The sequence below is a fragment of the Acomys russatus genome, chromosome 6 (assembly GCF_903995435.1).
Source record: "Acomys russatus chromosome 6, mAcoRus1.1, whole genome shotgun sequence".
Lineage (NCBI taxonomy): Eukaryota > Metazoa > Chordata > Mammalia > Rodentia > Muridae > Acomys > Acomys russatus.
This window is the reverse complement of record NC_067142.1, coordinates 52,950,920-52,970,585: the sequence shown is the minus strand read 5'-3', so window position 1 is coordinate 52,970,585 and position 19,666 is coordinate 52,950,920. Positions and strand designations below refer to the sequence as shown.

The 19,666-nt window shown below is 44.8% G+C and overlaps 1 pseudogene; it reads right to left on the bottom strand.

Moving 5' to 3' along the window:
• Positions 1-17: 17 nt before the first annotated feature.
• LOC127191099 (60S ribosomal protein L10-like) lies at positions 18-19,423 on the bottom strand (annotated as a pseudogene).
• Positions 19,424-19,666: the final 243 nt, after the last annotated feature.

The following is a 19,666-nucleotide window of genomic DNA, read 5'->3' as shown; positions in this document are numbered from 1 at the left end:
TAGCACAAAGGAAGCCCTCACAAGTACAGGGCCTGCCACTTGTCCAGGGGACCACACTTGGGGATATGTCTGACCCAGCAGCCTTCATGGATAAGGCGCTTCTCAGCTACCATGTCTTCAAATCCGTCCGCAGTAACAGTTTGTGATGCCCCACTGGTGTGAGCTGTAGATCTTCTGACAGTCAGGGACCTTGAACTTGGTCCTACGCGGCCCTCAGCCACATGTTCCTCATTCTACAACTTGGTGTGGGTGGAATGGTGCTGGGACAACAGGATGCTGGCCACCGTGCTCAGGAGTTTCCCATAGACATCCAACATTCCTGTCTGGAGCCTGTGGTCCCCAGCACACGTCAGTGTCCTGATGTGGACACGGGAAGGGGCAGAGCCTTGCCCGAATAAGAAAGCCATCTTGCCACAACCGTACCATGTACTTGTTGGTACAGACATGTGGTCTCCAGGGCTCCAGAGGAGAGACGCTCTACCTCATCTGACACCTCAGGCCACAGAGAGGGAAGCCATCCACGTCTGCCTTCTTCCACACCAGGTCAAAGATGCGGGAGCTTTGTGTATGGCTTGTTTGATCCCTCCTTTTTCCTTTCTTTCTTTCTTTCATTTTTTTCCCCTTTTGGTTTTTTGAGACAGGAGTTCTCTGCATAGCCCTGGTAGTCCTGGAACTCACTCTGTAGATCAGGTCAGGCTGGCCTCGAACTCACAGAGATCCCTCTGCCTCCCAAGTGCTGGGATTAGAGGTATGTGCCACCACTTCCTAGCTTCTACTTAGGGCAGAGTTCCAGCACAGCCAAGGCTACCCAAAGAAACCTTGTCTCAAAAAAACAAAACAAAAACAATCTATGGCAGGCCGGGCATGGTGGCACACGCCTTTAATCCCAGCACTCGGGAGGCAGAGGCAGGCGGATCGCTGTGAGTTCGAGGCTAGCCTGGTCTACAAAGTGAGTCCAGGACAGCCACGGCTAACACAGAGAGACCCTGTCTCAAAAAACAAAAAACAAACAAATAAAAATCTATGCCTTTGTAGAAGCTATATATTATTTCATAAATGCTAATGATGTTTCTGAGTACCTGTCATTCAAGCAGGCACTTTCTGGTTCTTTAAGTATAAGAAGAGGGCTAGCCAAATGGCTAAGTTTGATTCCCCAGGACCACATGGTGGAAAGAGAGAAGTGATTCCCATAAGTTGTTCTCTGACCTCCAGATACACACCATGGTAAACACAGACACAGACACACACACACACACACACACACACACACACACACACACAGAGGATGTAATGCAAGTTTAGTATGAAAATGGAAAAACATGTTGTCTGTAAAAGCCTCTCTGTAGAGTACATGTTTAGTGAAATGCTGCTGAGTTGTACTTGGTTTTATTTTAATCAATGGACTTCATCAGCTGCATCCAACCTGGACCTGATGAAGTGCCCACTGAAAATGATTTACATCCTACACAGGGCTGCCGGATTTAGCAAATAAAGACATAGGTGTCAGCTTGGACCTCAGATAGACCTCAGTGAGACTCGTTTAGTATAGCTGTGCCTTCCATATGTCACGTAGGCTACATACTTAGCATTTCTTGCACGCCTGCCTCCGGGTCTTGCAGCTTCTTGACACATTTTTGTTGTTGTAACTGGGGTAGGGTGTTAGTAGCATCTAGTAGGTAAACAGTGGAAATGCCCAAGTATTGTATATACACAGGGCAGATCTCACAACGAAGAGTTATCAGACATGGGAAGTGCTAGGGTTGAGAACCCTTATCCTATCCCATGGCCGACAAAATAAAAAGGTGACTCAAGGGGCTAGAGAGATGGCTCAGCGGTTAAGAGCACCGACTGCTCTTCCGGAGGTCCTGAGTTCAATTCCCAGCAACCACATGGTGGCTCACAACCACCTATAATATGATCTGATGTGCACTGTATAAAATAATAATAATAATAATAATAATAATAATAATAATAAGTGACTCATTGTCAGAGCTGGAGAGATGGCTCAGCAGCTCGGAGCACTTGCAGAGGACCTAAGCTTGATGTCCAGAACCCACATTGGGTGGCTCACAACTACCTGTAACTCCAGCCTCAAGGAGATTCAACACCCAACCCTCTTCCTACTTCTTCAGACATCTGCATGCACATAGCACGCGGGTGCATACACACACACACACACACACACACACACACACACAAACACACATAAGTAAAAATAAATGTTTCACTGGCTGGAGATGGCTCAGTAGTTAAGAACATTAATGACATGTTCATATCTGTTATGTCTCTCACACAGTTCATCTCGGTTTGAACTAGCCACATTTAAGTGTCTCTATTAGGCCCATTGTTTTTTTTTTTTTTTTTTTTTTTTTTTTTTTTTTTTTGGTTTTTTGAGACAGGGTTTCTCTGTGTAGTCTTGGCTGTCCTGGACTCGCTTTGTAGACCAGGCTGGCCTCGAACTCACAGCGATCCGCCTGCCTCTGCCTCCCGAGTGCTGGGATTAGGCCCATTGTTTATGAAGCTGGTGCCTATGGATCAGACAGTTAGCAAAACAGCTGTTTAAAATTGATGGCATTTACCTTCTGGTCTAGCATATAGTCAACTTTATACGAACTAGAAAAGAATTATATTTTTTTTCCAAAACTTGTATCCATTTACACCAAGAATCTAAAATACTTATGTCAACTTTTTTGTTGTTTTGTTTTGTTTTTTTGTTTTCTTCAAGACAGTGTTTCTCTGTGTATCCTTGGCTCTCCTGGACTCACTTTGTAGACCAGGCTGGCCTCAAATTCACAGAGATCTGCCTGCCTCTGCCTTACAGAGTGTTGGGATCACAGGTGTGTGCCACTGTGCCTGGCACTTATGTCAACTTTTAAAGGTTATATTTAAAAATTTTAAACTTTATTACAAAAGTGTAGCTAGTAAAAAGAAAATTAATGACCCTCACCACCCCCCACCCCCATATCTATGCAACTCAATGAACTTCTTCCGTACAGTTAGGTAGCCATTTGGAAGAGATTGTATACTAAAACTGTTAAATATATTTTTGTGCACTTATCCATCACCAAAAATGTCTCTCTCTGCTGCCTGTGGGTCTGGATGTAGTACGCTCAGCTATTTCTCCAGTACCATGTCTGCCTGTGTACTGCCATGCTTCCCACCATGATGATAATGGACCATGTGTCTGAAACTGTAAGCCAGCCCCAGTAAAATGCTTTCTTTTATAAGAGTTGTTGTGGTCATGGTGTCTCTTCACAGCAATAGAACACTGACTAAGAAAACTCCTTTCACTATTTTTCTCTGTGGCCCTGAGATTCACAGGACCACATGTTCTGAGATACTTTTGGAGAGGGAGGTCCTATCCTTCATGGGCACATCTGCGCTAAAAGTGAAGAACATACTATCTTGGGAGGCTTTCTATCAATAGTTAGCTCTAAGCGTCAACTTGACACTCAGTCACCTGAGAAGCTCAATTGAGATGTTGCCCAGATTGGATTGGCCTCTGGACATATCTGTGGGAGGACTATCTTGACTGCTAACTAGTGTAGGAGGAACTGCCTATGGTAGGGGGCACCATTCCCTGAGCAGGTAGTCCTGGGCCGTATAAGAAAACTAGCTAGCCGGGCGTGGTGGTGCACAGCTGTAATCCCAGCACTTGGGAGGCAGAGGCAGGCTGATCTCTATGAGTTCAAGGCCAGCCTGGTCTACAAAGTGAGTCCAGGACAGCCAAGGCTACACAAAGAAACCCTGTCTCGAAAAACCAAAAAGAAAAAAGAAAACTAGCTAAACATGAGACAGCAAGTGAGCCAGGAAGCAGTATCTCTCTGTGTTCTCTCCAAGGGGGGAATATTGTTTATATATGTGTGTATCTGTGTGAATGAATGCCCGGAGTGAGTGAACATGCCTGTGGAGACCAGAAGACAGCAACAGGATCTTGTGGAGATATAGTTACAGGTGGTTGTGAACTGCCTGAGATGGCACTGGGTGGGACAGGAATGCAGATCCTTCGGCAGGAAGTGCTCTTAGCAGCGCCATCTCTCCAGTCTCTTCTTTCATGGTTTCTGCTGCCAGGTTCCTGCTTGAACTCCTGTTCTGGCTTCTCTCAATAGTGGGTGGTAACCCGGAAGATGACACAAACCCTTTCCTCACTGTGCTGCCTTTAGTCAGAATGTTTTATCACGGCAACGGAGAGAAAACACAGACACTTTCTTGGAGAACTTTGTACTTGTACACATGTGGAGGCCTGATGTGTTTAAGTGGCCTGGCCAAAGCCTTCCCAGTCAGTCCATGGCTTCCCATCAAGTCCCCCTTCTCCTGCTCCCTTCCTTTTAGCTGGAGAGCAAATCTATGGTTCAAGCATGCTGAACTCAACTTCTACCCATGGACTACATCCCAGCCCAGACTGATGATTCCATTAGACAGTCCTCTCAAAAATTTGGTGTTTTTACAATTTATTTCATTTCAGGTACCAGTAACTATTCTCAAAGTTATTTTCTAAACCTAAGGTTGCCAGATCAAATATTGAATGTCTTGTATTCTTGCTAAATTTGGCAACTATGTCTATATGTCACTCTCAAGATCACCTCCTGTTTTTAAAAATAAAAATTTTTTTTGAGACAGGGTTTCTCTGTGTAATCCTGGCCCTCCTGGAACTTGCTCAGTAGACCAGGCTGGGCTCAAACTCAAGAGTTCCACCTGCCTCTGCTTCCCAAGTGCTGGGATTAAAGGCATGGGCCACCACCGCCTAGGGACCGCCTCCATTTTTTTCTTCTTCACCTCCTTCTCTTCTTCATCTTTTTAGAAATTAATTAATTAATTAATTCATATTACATCTCAATTGTTATCCCATCCCTTCTATCCTCCCATTCCTCCCTCCCTCCCACTTTCACCCTATTCCCCTCTCCTATGACTGTGACTGAGGGGGACCTCCTCCCCCTGCATATGATCATAGGGTATCAAGTTTCTTCTTGGTACCTACTATCCTTCCTCTGAGAGACACCAGGCCTCCCCATTAAGGGGACGTGGTCAAATATGGGGCACCAGAGTTCATGTGAAAGTCAGTCCCCACTCTCCACTCATCTGTGGAGAATGTCCTGTCCATTGGCTAGATCTGGGTCGGCGTTTGATGTTTACTACATATATTGTTCTTAGTTGTGCCATAGTTTGAGCAGAACCCCTGGGCCCAGATCTGCCTATCATAATGTTCTACTTGTAGGTTTCTAGGATCCTCTGGATCCTTCTATTTCCCCATTCTCCCATAGTTCTTCTTCATCTTAACGCTTTATAATGGACCCAGTTTCTTCAGTCTAATAGCTATATAGATGTGTCATTTGGATTACTTGAATATTTTATTGATTCTGCCACTGAAGTTCTTTTCTGCCTTACCCTGCAATGTTTGGGGTGCAGAAGTAATGACATTTTCTTACCCTGTTCTTCTGTGACATCTTTTTCCCAAGATTGTAACTTTCCATTCTGCAGAGAATCTCTTTAAGCAGGAAGGCAAATAATTCAAAGTAGCTTCAGGAAGTCCCAGAAACTGACCAGATTCACTAGGCACCTCCCCCCAGCCATGCGCCACCCTACCCCACCCCATCACCAGCACCCAGCCAGCCCCGCCCCTCACTAGGATAAATAATAAAAGCCCAGAGTCCCTCTCAGAAGGAGCTGAGCTTCTGAGAAGACTCTCAGACAAGCCAAGCTGCCATTAAGAATCCAAGTCCAGAGAAGCTTCCTGGAAGAAGCAGGGACTAGCAGTGCTGCCTGGAAGAGGTATAGACCAACTGGGTCACTTGGAAAGGACCCTCCAGCCTGTTGAGCAGCCTGCAGGCTGTGCAGTGTGCTCCGGGTTTCTAGTTTTTGTGAGCTGTCACCAGTGCTGGGATGGGCTTTGGTGATGCGGCCATCTTTGAGTCATTTCTGCTTCTGTAAGTAGCCCTTGACTCATATTTCTGTAAGTAACCCCACTAAAACTCATGGAGTCACCAAGTTAGACTTTGGTGGTTGTCATGACCCCTCCAGTGGAGTCTGTGTGACAAATGGTACTGCACATTTGTGTGATGACCCCTGCCCAGGGACAGCCTCCTGGAATGGGTCTGATGTTCCTGCCAGGGGTAACTAACTGATTGCAGCCCCCCTTTTTTTCTTACTTATTTGTGTTGGAACATTCTACCTTTATTTTTTCTTCTAACCTACTCTCATATCAGAACTTTCCAAACGTGACTCTTTTGCTATGAAACTCCCTAACTTGAGACTGTAGCCAAGGGCCATTCAGGCTTGGAGTTTACCACCAAGTTCCGCTCCACTTGTTAAAGAAAACATGGCTAAGAATTAAGCATCAGTTACTAGTTTATATTATGACTTACAAATAAAGCGTCTAAGAAAGCTCCAGATAGTGACGCTCAGATAAAAAGAAGAACTAAGAAAAAACTGTCTTGACACACAGATGTTTGGCATTATGAGAGAACATTGACCTTTGATAAAGAGGGCACATGCATACTGATACCAAGCTAATGACTTAAGAATGGTGACTCAAGAAATAATGACAACATTATTACTTTGCATCCTGTATTTTGAATTGTGTATGCCTGACTGACTTCTTTGTTTTTTTTTAACACATTTTTATTGAAAAATAAAATAATTCATATTACATCTCATTTTCTATTGCATCCCATGCATCCTCCCATTCCTCTTTCCCTCCCACTTTCACCCCAATTCCCCTTCCCTATGACTGTGACTGAGGGGGACCTCCTCCACATGAATATGGTGCTAGGGTATCAAGTCTCTTCTTGGTAGTCTGCTATCCTTCCTTCGAGTGCCATTGGGCCTCCCCAACAAAGGGACATGGCCAAATATGGGGCACCAGAGATCGTGTGAAAGTCACTGACTGACTTCTTTGAATGAAAAAAAAAATGTAACCACAAAAACACTCCCCGTTTCAAAAAATGTGCATAAAAATCTGGCTTGCTTGCCTGCAAAATACACTCAGATCAAGCTCCCCTGTGTTTGACTCTGTTTGTCACCTCACCTATCTTTGTCCACTGACACTTCAAGAACTCCTGTTCCCAAGGACCTATAGTCGACCGAGACAGTCTGTGGCAGGTGGTGTCCATACTTTAGCTTGTGGTGAGCATACATGTATGTGGCATCTCCCCAGGAAAAGTTCTGTCGTACAGCACTGGTAAAATCCATGACATATGTGTTTTCTTCATCCTCTTTAATCTGCTTGAATTAAGCTGAGCTTGATCTAGATGAGGCTCACCTCTCTCACGATAAGTTGCTGAGAGCAGACATGTAGATCCCAAACATAATCACTCAAAACTTTTTCAACCACTAGCCTTCATGTGATGGCACTGGTGCTGCCTCAGAATACAGAGTAAAATCAGGGAGCTGGTTGTATAGCTCAGTTGGTGGAACGCTTCCCCAGCATTCTTGAGGTTCTTGGTTTGATGCCAAAGCACATAAACCAGACAGGGTAGCGCACACCTGTGAGGAGAGGGAGGAAGAGGGAGCAGGGGCTCAAGGCCATCCTCAGCTACAGTAGGAAATTTATGATCAACTCAGGCTACGAGAGATCCTGTCTCAAAAGGAAAACGAGAACCTGAGAAGTGGCTTCATGGTTAAGAGCACATATTCCTCTTGCAGAGGACTCAGGTTTACAAATGCCTGGAACTCCAGCTTCAGGAAGCCAATATTTCTCTGACCTCCTTGAGCAGAGACACAGACACACATATATACATACACATAAATAGATGATAAAACTTTTAAAAACCACAAAACCCTCAAACAATAGTAGTAAAAAAGAAACAAACAAATGAAGAAAACCCGCAAGATTAGTCACTTTAAAGTTACCATTTTGCTGGACAGGATAGCTGTGGTGGCTTGAATGAAAATGGACCCCCATAAGCTGGGTGTAGTGGTGCACACCTTTAATACCAACACTCAGAAAGGCAGAGCAGAGGCAGGTGGATCTCAGTGAGTCTGAAGCCAACCTGGTCTACAAAGCGAGTCCAGAACATCCAGGGCTACACAGAGAAATCCTGTCTTGAAGAAGAGGAAGAAGAAGAAGAAGAAGGAGGAGGAGGAGGAGGAGAAGGAGAAAAGAGGAGGAGGAGGAGAAGAAAGAAAGAGAAAGAGAATTGTCCCCATAGACTCATAGAGAGTGACGTTACAGGAGGTGTAGTCTTGTGGGAAGAAGTGTGTCACTGGGGGCGGGCTTTGAGGTTTCAGATGGTCAAACCAAACCAGTGTCTCCCTCTCTTCCTGTGACTCCAGATGTAGAACTCCCAGCACCATGTCTGCCAGTATGTCACCATGCTTCCCACCATGACAATAATAAGCCTCTGAACTGTAAACCAGCCCCACTTAAATGTTTCCTTATAAGAGTTGCTGTGGGAAAGAATAGGCCTTGTCACAGGTGGGAGCAGTCTTGGTGGGCTTTGCCCTTGGGGCACCCCATGAATACCTTGGTGACAGACTGAGTGGAGCCATCCTGGGTCTGGAATTCAGGAAGCAGACCTGGGAACCCCACCTGGACTATTGTCTTTCTAATGGACCCTCACCGGGAGAAGGAGCCGGTCCTTCCCATGTGACTCAGGCAGTTGGGGAAGAGAGAATAACAAAGTCGGCTGCAAGGAGAGCGTGCGAGGGCAGCGGACCAGCTGGAGCAGCACGCAGGCCAGAGAGACACCTAAGGACCCGTCCCGTGGAACGGCTACCGGAAGGTTCACTCTTTTGTCCCTTTAACCTTTTTCCTTCTTGTATAAGCTAGTTGGGTTGTATAATAAAGTTTAATTGCTAAGAAACAGAGTCAACAAGTTGCCCTCATCATGGTGTCTCTTCACAGCAAGAGAGACCTTAACTAACAAAGTAATGCACTCTATAATCTAGTAATTGTGTGGCGGAGGATCAGGAGGTCAGGCCAGCTTAGGCTACACTGTGAGATCATTTCTCAGGAAATAGTAAAGTAACAAACCAAGTTATTATTTTGGTAAGGTAGATATGGAAGAGAAACAATGGAAAAATAATGACCTAATGCCAGGGGTTTTATGTGTGAGAATCAAGCCAGTTGATTTTGTTCATTTTGGCTTTGATGTTGGGGATGGAACCCAGGGCCTCTTCTTGGGAAGCAGGCACTTTAGCTCTGAGTTCATCTGCAGCTGCCGGCCCTGCCATTAACCCAGCCTGTTCTGGGAATTAGGCTGTCAATACTCCCTTTATTGATTTCTTGGAGTGTCAGATAGCTTGGTTTCATTTTAATGACCTAGAACTGTGGCATGGTCTTCAAAGAGAGTCTAAGACAGCCAAGGCTACACAGAGAAACCCTGTCTTGAAAAACCAAAAAAAAAAAAAAGTCTTTCATCTGGTACATAGTTGATGTGACAAAAGAACCAGTCACTGCTTGTGTTTCTTCCCCATTTTCCATCTTACATAAAGGAACAAATGGAATTTTACATCTTAAAAAATGAAATGAAGGTATCTATCGTATTTCTGGTAAGGGATGTGTTTTCACTAATGCATCACTGAAACTAGTCAGGACACTTTTATGTTGCTGAAGCAACTCCCCCATGCTATGCTGCCTGTGAACATCACTGGGTCTTGGTTTAACAATCCTGGAATTGAGGCACTACGTAGAGCTACTTTATCTTTAAAGCGAGCAAGAAGATTTGTGGTTTCTCTCATTTTAGGAATTTCAGCACTGATAGCCACTATCTCCAGCTTTGCTGTTTCCACCACATCACTTATTAAAGAAGTCCAGCCTGGCGTGATGGCGCACGCCTTTAATCCCAGCACTCAGGAGGCAGAGGCAGGTGGATCAATGTGAGTTCAAGGCCAGCCTGGTCTACAAAGCGAGTCCAGGACAGTCAAGGCTAACACAGAGAAACCCTGCCTCGAAAGAACAAACAAAGAAGAAGAAAAAGAAGAAGAAGAAGAGAGGAGGAAAGAAGAAGAGGAAGAAGAGGAGGAGGAAGAAGAAGAGGAGGAGGAGGAAGAGGAAGAGGAGGAGGAAGAAGTCCATACAGCTGATTATGTGCATCAGCTGTCTCTCTGACATTATTTTATCAGGAAAACATTGATAGAGGACTTCAGGATAGAGTTAATGCTCTTGAGGAACAGTTTTATATATGGGAAATCCGATTCAGAACATCAAAGTTAGATTAGCAGTTCCATGCCGTTCAATGTTTAAATGGATTTGCATAACTCCATTACAATATAACGAACCAGAACATGAATGGGTACGTATACGGAGCAATAATAGTAAAGGACTCTGGAATCATTCTGATTTGGGAATTAATCTTGATCTACTTCATGGAAAGATAATTGACATTGGTAGCTCACATTTAGGCTCTGCCTCTCTTGAAGAAGTGGCTACTGCATTTTCTCTGCGTTGGGTAACCTTCTTTAAACATCCTCATAAACTTTGGTGTTAGTCAATGGTGTTATTGCACTTAGGCTATTCTTCCTCTTGGTCATCTGTCTCCCAGTCATCATTAGCCAGTTCCAAAAAGCCATAGACGCCTTGACAGTGGACCCGAAGACCATTGAATTATTACAGAAAGGGGGGGAGATGTCGCAGACATGAGGATAAGTCGTAGAGGCTTTGCTTGACAAAGTTCCAGGGACCTCTGACTGTGTAGCATGATCACTAGACATCCAGAGTAGCTGCTGAGGCTTTGCTTGACAAAGTTCCAAACATCTCCAGCTGATCACCACTGCCCCCAAATATTTTTTTTTAAAGATTTATTTATTTATTTTGTATACAGTCCTCTGCCTGCATGTACATCTTCAGGCCAGAAGAGGGCATCATATCACATTATAGATGGTTGTGAGCCACCATGTGGTTGCTGGGAATTGAACACAGGACCTCTGGAAGAAGAGACAGTGCTCTTAACCTCTGAGCCATCTCTCCAGCCCATCCCCCAAATATTAAGAATCTGAATATACATGCTCCATTCCTTAGATTCATTTTGACCCATGATTACCCGCTCCTGATCTGATGACTCCCTTGTCAGAGGAATCTGCTGTAGCACTCTACGAGTGGAAGCCTAGCTCAAAACGCCAAAAAGTAATTATAAACAAACGATGATTAATTACACTACCGTCTGCCCCACAAATATGCGCCAAAGAATGCCACTCCCCAAGACCAGCTCCAGGAATGGCGAAGAAGAGAAAAGAGACATGGATCCACAGTAGGGAGAATTGAGCAGGGGGTGAACGGCTGGTTAAGGGAGCACCGGCGTGTTGTAGTTGAGTGCTGGTGGAAGTGCTGCAGGAGCAGACTGGAGGAAGAGCAGGAATAGCCAAGAGCCTGGTTCTCAGCCTAGTCTTCTGGAAGAGAAGCCAGTGCTTTTAACTGCTGATCCGTCATTCTAACCCAAGGATTATTTATTTGCAGGGTCTATATTTGCCAGGCTGTCCTAGAACTTTCTATGTAGACCAGGCTGGCCTCAAACTCACAGACATCATCCCTCTGCCTCTGCCTCTGCCTCTGCCTCTGAGTGCTGGGATGAAAGGTGTGACCACTACGCCTGGCATGGGTAATATTCTTAAAGATTATAGTTTACAAGGTTTAAAAGATCAAGCAAAGCAGCCGGGTGGTGGTGGCGCACGCCTTTAATCCCAGCACTTGGGAGGCAGAGGCAGGTGGATCTCTGTGAGTTCGAGGCCAGCCTGGTCTACAAAGCAAGTCCAGGACAACCAAGGCTACACAGAGAAACTCTGTCTCAAAAAACAAAAACAAAAACAAAAACAAACAAAGAAAACTCTGGCCCTCTAGCCTCTGGACCAACAGGTAATTAAAGTGGCCCCCAAATAAAGTAAGTATGTAAAAAATCAAAGCCTACACCCTCCTCTTGTATGCAGGTGCACATGCAGATAGAGTACTCATATATAAAGTAAATAAGTAAATCTTTTTTTAAAAAGCCAGACGTGGTGGTGCATGCCTATAATCCCAGCACTTACAGAGGCAGATGATCTTTGTGGTTTTGAGGCCAGCCTGGTATACAAAGTGAATCCAGGTTAGCCAAGACTACACAGGGAAACTCTGTCTTGAAAAAAGCAAAAACAAAAACAAATTTTCCTTTTGTAAAAATGGGGACAGACCAATGAGATATCTTAGTAGATAAAGGCATTTGCATCCAAGCCTAATGACCTGAGTTCACCACTCAGAACCCACATAGTGGAAGGAAAGAACTGCCTCTGTTAACTTGTCCTCTGATCTCCACATGTGTTCCATGGCACAAGTACATGTACACATGCACACTACTGTAGTGGAAGTTTTGGTGTCTTTAACAACTCAATTATGTTATGCAAATATGTTTTTGTTTTAATCCCAAGTGTGGGATATGGGACTGCCTTAGGTCATCCACAGCTGATAATTGCCTCCAGAGACTCTGAGAGGGGTGTAGTCTTTGCTAGCTGGAGATAGTTTAATCCTGAGGACTCGGAGACGGCATAAATCTGAGAGCCCAGGGAGAGAAGGCAGGAGGACTTCCAAGAGATAGCTGGAGGAGGAAAAAGGCTTCCGGTTCTGAATAGATCGCTCAGCAGCTCAGCAGTTAAGAGTACTTGCTGCTCTGGGAGAGGATCTACATTTGATTCCCAGCACACACCTGGCAGCTCACAACCTTATGTAACACTAACTCTAGCCCATGGGGATCTGATGACCTCTTCTGACCTCCTTGGGCACCAGGCACACACATAGTACACAGACATGCATTTCAACAAAATAATCATGCATATAAAATGAAATAAATACATCTAAAAATAAAAATGAAACAAAAACAAGACCTCACTATATACCCATTAGCATCCAACACAGCAAGATTTACCAGGGATTTAAAGAAACAGGTACACAATTATTTCTTGTTCCTTGTTAGCACAAACTTTTAGAAATTGATGTAGCAATGCCTAATACATTTAAAACATGCTTTCTTTCTGGGCAGTGGAGGCTCATGCCCTAATTCCAGCACTCTGGAAGCAGAGGCAGGTGGATTTCTGAGTTCAGGGCCAGCCCGGTCTACAGAGTGAGTTCCAGGACAGCTGAGGCTCAAAGAAACCCTGTCTCTGAAAAAAAGCAAAATAAAATAAAATAAAATAAAACATGCTTTCTCTTTAAGTAGCTAGGAATTCAAATTCTAGTTGTCACAGTCTTACATTCATAGAAATATGTTGCAACTTCAGAAAATGAAAATGTGAAGACAGTATATTTTGTTTTGGGGATTGACAAATGGCATTCTGTAACTGAAAAGTTTGTTCTTGTAAGTGAAACTGTAAGGTCCCAGCTCTCAGAAGACAGAGGCATTCGTATCACTATGAGTTCAAGGCGAGCCTGGTTTATAAAGAGAATTCTAGTATACTCAGAGAGACCTTGTTTCCCCGCCTCCAAAAAAAGGAGGGGTGGTGTCGATGCATGCGTTTAATCTCAGCACTCAAGAAGCAGAGGCAGGTAGATCACTGTGAGTTCAAGGCCAGCCTGGTCTACAAAGTGATAAAGTGATTCTAGGACAACCAAGGCTACACAGAGAAACTCTGCCTCAAAAAAAATGAGAGAGAGAGAGAGAGAGAGAGAGAGAGAGAGAGGCTGTAAGGTGTCATGTGAGCCATATTGTTTGGACTTAGGAATGAGAAAGCAAGCAATGCTAATATGGTAAAGCTCAAGATTACAAACATGGTGGTCCTAATTAAACACTGCTTGCTGTTCTTAATGTCCTTATTTGAAATGTCAGGGCTGGCTAGATGGCTCAAGGTTAAGGTGCTTGCTGCCAAGCCTGACAACCTGAGTTTAATTTTTGGAACTCTCATGGTAGAACAAAACTGACTCTGATCTCACACACATGTCACTATACTCCCACACATCATATACACAAATATGTATTATAATTTTTCTAAGACCCACCCACGCCTTATCTCTGTAGGCAATTTTGGTTTTATCAATTGTGCTAAAGTTTCTTGTCCCTAGAGTAGAGGACATCTTTCATATCCCCGTAGTTATTTTCCCTGTCTTTTTATCCTGCTTCAGATACATACATGCATGCATGCATACATACATACGTTAGAGGAGGGTCCAACTGTGTCTTCAAATGCTGGTTTCAGTGCCCTGAGATCTGGTTACTGCCCTGCCATGGCATTGTTATGAATGCTGCACTATCTCCTGTAACCAGGTGCTGAAAAAGAGTGTTCCCCAATTATCCCTAATTAGCTAAATAAAGATGCTGAAGCCTATGTCTGGGATGTGAAGATTGACGCGCCCAGGCTTGCATTCAACAGAGCTAAGGGAGAAGATGGAGGAACAGGAGAGGTTGTATCAGGAGGCGAGGAAGCCGGAGAGAGAGGAGTGGCCATGAGGCAAGATGGTGATGAACGCATGGCTCAGGGGGCGAGGAAGCCGGAGAGAGAGGAGTGGCCATGAGGCAAGATGGTGATGAACGCATGGCTGTTAAGAACAGACTGATGGAGCAGAAGCCATCGGAAATCATCAGACAGGCAAGTGACTGGCTTTTATGTGGGTTTTAAAAAATACTAGGATTAGAGTAGTTCAGAATCTGCCCAGCAGATTCTGCCCAGCAGATCTGCTTACAGCTTAAAAATAAATCATAGCCTTTCTGTGTCAATCATTGGGGGAACTAGCTGGTTAAAGAAAATTGCTACCATAATAATTTCATGTATTAATTAACATAGAATTATTCATATTTCTGCATACATATATATCTCTCTATACACACATATATCTATAAATAAATAGGTAGATGTAGATCCATGAACTAAAAAGAAGTGTTCAAATAATGCCTGTCTAAGCTTGTTTGTAGTAGAACCATCACAATAGCAAAAGGTGCAAATGCCCAAAAGTCCATCCTCAAATGACAGCTATGGTGTAATCAGACAGTGAAAGTATATACACTGATGAAAAGGAACGGAGCTCTGATGCACATTTCATCAAGGATGGATCTGGAAAACATTATGCCAACACGGTGTGTCACTGTATTCATACGACCTATCCAGAAGCATTCATGCAAGCAGACAGCAGATGAGTGGCAGCCAGAAGGGAAGCCAGCAGGGATCGGGCAGTTACTGCTTAATGGTATAGGATTTCCTTTAGGAGTGATATACAATATGCTGGAATTAGAAAGTGACAATGGTTATCCAGCAGAGTGAATGTAATATGCACCACAAAATCGAACACTTTAGCTTTAAAACTGGAAGGGGGCTGGGCGGTGGTGGCACACACCTTTAATCCCAGCACTTGGGAGGCAGAGGCAGGTGGATTGCTGTGAGTTCGAGGCCAGCCTGGTCCACAAAGGGAGTCCAGGACAGCCAAGGCTACACAGAGAAACCCTGTCTCGAAAAAACAAAACAAAATAAACAAACAAACAACCACCCCCCCAAAAAAAAACTGGAAGGGGGAAGAAGTTGTGTGTGATGGTGCATGGCCTTTAATCCCAGCACTTGAGAGGCTGAGGCAAGTGAATGCCTTTGAGTCTGAGGTCAGCCTGGTCTACATAGTAAGTTCTAGGCCAGCCAGGACTACATAATGAGACCCTCTCTAGAAAAAGTGGGGCCAAAAAAAAAAAAGTGGGGCCAAGGAACAGCACAAAAGGTCAATTGTATGTTACATGTATTTTGGGGGGAACATGTTTGTGTGGGTACAGTCCCATGTCTATGTGTGTGTAGGTCATATCAGGCTCAAACGTCATCATTTAGGACTCATACACTTAATTTGTTGAGACAAGGCCTCTCATTGACCTAGAGCTAGCCAAGTAGATTAGGGTATCCAGGGAGCCAAATAAATCTGCTTATTTCTCTCTCTCTCTCTCTCTCTCTCTCTCTCTCTCTCTCTCTCTCTCTCTCTCTCTCTCTCTCCTCCCCCCACCCTACCCCCCGCCGTGTGTGTGTGTGTGTGTGTGTGTGTGTGTGTGTGTGTGTGTGTGATGAATTAGTATATTTCTCTGTGTGCTTGTTTGTTGCTGTGGGTGGCCATGCATGCCTGTGGAGGGTGCAGGACAACCTTGGTCAGGTGTCTTGTCCGCCCTCACCTCTTGAGGTACTCTGAGATTGGGTCTCCTCACTGATGTGTGAAAATGTTTGCTGTTCAAGTCTGGTGACTAGACTTCAGATCGCAGACCCCGCATACAAGTGTCTGTAATCCCAGTGATCCCTGCTGAAAGATAGGAGGTGAAAATGGCAGCCTCTCCAGATGCTCCTGGGGCCAGCAACCTTGCCTAAAGAGACAGATCTCTGGAGCTCACTGGCCTGCCTAACCTACTTGGCTAGCTCCAGGCCAATGAAAGACCCTGTCTCAGAAAACAAGGTGGATAACTCCTGAGGAATGACACTTGAGCCTAATCCACACCCCCAAGCATTTGTGGATATGACTACATAACACACATACATATACATATAAAGAAACACAGTAGAAGCTCTAGACACCATGCACACACATGATTTAAACACTAATTAGAAAATAAGGCAACAGTTTGTATCTGATTGTGTAATGATGTATACTCAGGGATTTCAGGTGATGATGTAACGTTGTTGATTGTCACCCTTTGTTTGTTTTATGCTATAAGGTTCAGTCTCATTAACACACTGTGATTCTCTCCCAGGATCCAGGGAAGGACACCCCTCTCTGTTGATATTTATATCTTACAATGATGCATTTATTTCATGTTTAGCAAATTTATATTCTATATCATTGTATTTCTATTGAGGATGATCACAGTTCATAACAGGACTTGTTCCTTGCTGTGTATGCTGATTGGTTTTGTTGTTGTTGTAGCCTGTCTTTGCTACTTTGTAGGTTCTTTTTACCCCACTCTTTATCCCCCACCCAGGAATAAAGGGGGGAGAGAGAGATCTGAATCTAATTTCTTTCTTCTTTGAGCAAAATTAACAAACCTCAACCAATCCCCCTGAACTACCAGCAACCACCAACCCCACCTCCTGGGGCCCTTGCATTTATATACCCTCTGAAAAACTTCCAAGAATTCCAAATGTCACACAATTTCAGAGACTATCTGCATCTGACAATGTCTACACCTCTGCTAGGGCATGAGGCAAATCATAGTCACCTACTCCAGGCAGTCCCAAGGAGCCCCATCTCCTCACACGTGGGATAAAAAGCAAAAAACATAGTCTTATAATATTTCTGTGTTTTGGGAAAGAACCCCAAATTCCAGAATTCTCACTACATTTCGTTGGTTTTGTTTTGTCTTTAGTCAGCTTGACACAAGCTAGAGTCAGCTCTGCAGAGGAACCCTACTTGAGAACATGCCTCCACCAGAATGCCTGTTGGCAACTCAGTAGGATATTTTCTTGAATGATGATTGGTGTAGAAGGGCTCCGCCCACTGTGGGCAGGGACTCCTTAAGTATAGAAGAAGACAAGCTGAGCAAGCCTGGAGAAGCAAAGCAAGTCAGTAAGCAGCACTCCTCCCTCAGCTCTGCTTCAGTTTCCTGCCTCCAGGTTCCTGCTCTGATTTCCCTCACTGATGGCGTGTGATCTGAGAGCTGTAAAAACGAAATAAGCTCTTCCTTTCCCAAGCTACTTTTGGTCACGGTGTTCATCACAGCAACAGAAACCAAACTGAGACAACAGGGACAGTTGCACTTGTATAAAAACCTCTGTGGTAGCCACAGGTGGAGCCTGGGCCCTCTGAACAGAGACTCTGGTGTGGGTTTTCACAAGATGATCAGCGAATTCCTGATAAGGAGACTTGGTAATCACAGTCTCTTTCCAGAGGTTGGGTATCAGGTAGCTGTAGGTCTTAGAGATGGCATCAAAGGTGGCCTTGGCAAATTTGCCCAGGGTGGCAGTACAGGCCCTGGCTGATGTGTAGTAGTCATCAATACCAGCCATCATCAGTAGCGTCTTGGGCACAGGGACAGAGATGATACTGTGTAACCCCATTTCTGAGAAGGAAATTCCATTTTTTAGGGTATGTGGAGTCTGACTAACTCCATTCTGTTAAAGGGCCACAAGACTCCATTTTATCACAAAAGACCTCCAACTCTAGCCCAGAAAGAACTCGCTGGATGGGTTCAAGCTGACTAAGGGCAAATGTTTATGTTCTAAGGAAAAAAATTGTTAATACCCCCAGGTCTGGGTAAAAGTTCCTGCACTAGGTTACTTCAACCACAAATGAACCCAACCTTACAGTCAGTCCTTAGGTGCTCGCCTAGCAACAACCAATCAGCTTGCTTTGGGAAAGTACCCGGAGTCCAAATATACTTCCTGCTGGTCAAACTGACTACAAATGATCTGGCACATAAGAACAGCCAATCAGGGACAGACATGTCTGTCTGTTCAAATGTCATCCAATCATATACTGTAAAACCCATTTCTTTGTCTTTTGTTTTTGTTTTGTTTTGTTTGTTTGGTTGGTTGGTTTTTTGAGACAGGGTTTCTCTGTGTAGCCGTGGCTGTCCTGGACTCACTTTGTAGACCAGGCTGGCCTCGAACTCACAGTGATCCACCTGCCTCTGCCTCCCAAATGCTGGGATCAAAGGCATGTGCCACCATGTCTGGCTTCCATTTCTTGTTTTAAACCTATAAAAACCACACATTTTCTAAACTCTGGGCACCCACTCCAGATCCAAGGAGTTGGTGAGGGAGGGAGTCCTTGCCCTGGCTTGAATAAAAAAAACCCTTGTGCTCTTGCACCAAAAGTGGCTCCTTGTGGTGGCGCACTCCTTTAATCCCAGCACTCAAGAGGCAGAGGCAGGCGGATCGCTGTGAGTTCGAGGCTGGCCTAAACTACATACAAAGTGAGCCCAGGACAACCAAGGCTACATAGAGAGACCCTGTCTCATAAAACAAGAGAAAGAAAGAAAGAAAGAAAGAAAGAAAGAAAGAAAGAAAGAAAGAAAGAAAGAGGCTCCTGAGTGATCTTTGGGGAACTTGAGATCTGGGCATAACAACTGGGGACAGGGATGAGACTCACCAAAACAGAGCCACAGAGGCCTGTCACCTTGCATGGAATAGTACGTGGCTTGCCAATCTTATTCCCCCAAGTAGCCGCTCCACACAGGGACGATGGAAAGCTTGGCTAAGATGATGGCCCCTTGGATAGCAGTGGCTACCTCCTTGAAGCACTTAACACCAAGACCAAGGTGATCACTGTAGTCCCCAATAGCGACAAAAGCCTTGAACCTGGTCCACTGGCCAGCCGTGTCTGCTTCTGCACTGGCATGATCTTGAGAACCTCATCCTTTAGCGATGTGCCCAGGAAAAAGTCAGTAATCTCAGATTCCTTAATGGACAGGGAGAACGGATAAATCTCATCCAAGGACTTGATCTTCATGTCCTTAACCAGGCGACCCATCTTGGTGACAGGGATCCACTGCTTGTCTTCTGCTTTACATCCATGAGCCCCGTGGCCTTGACCACGACCATGGCCTCGGCGGCCCCTAAGATCCCTAACGGTGACCATGGAAACCAGTGCGGCCTCCTAATCCTGGGCCCCTGGGTCCTCTGGGCCCTTCCACTGCACTGGCATCATCTGCCATTTGGTGTTTTCCCGAGGAAGAAGAAGCCATTTTGACTTTTTTTACACAGTGGCTTTGTTCCCAAAGACTGATGGCAGAAGCTGCTGAAAGCCTAAAGGCCTAGGCTCTGGAACTGGCAGGGTATCACTTCTGCTGCCTTCTATTGGTTACCTGAACTCGTACCCTAA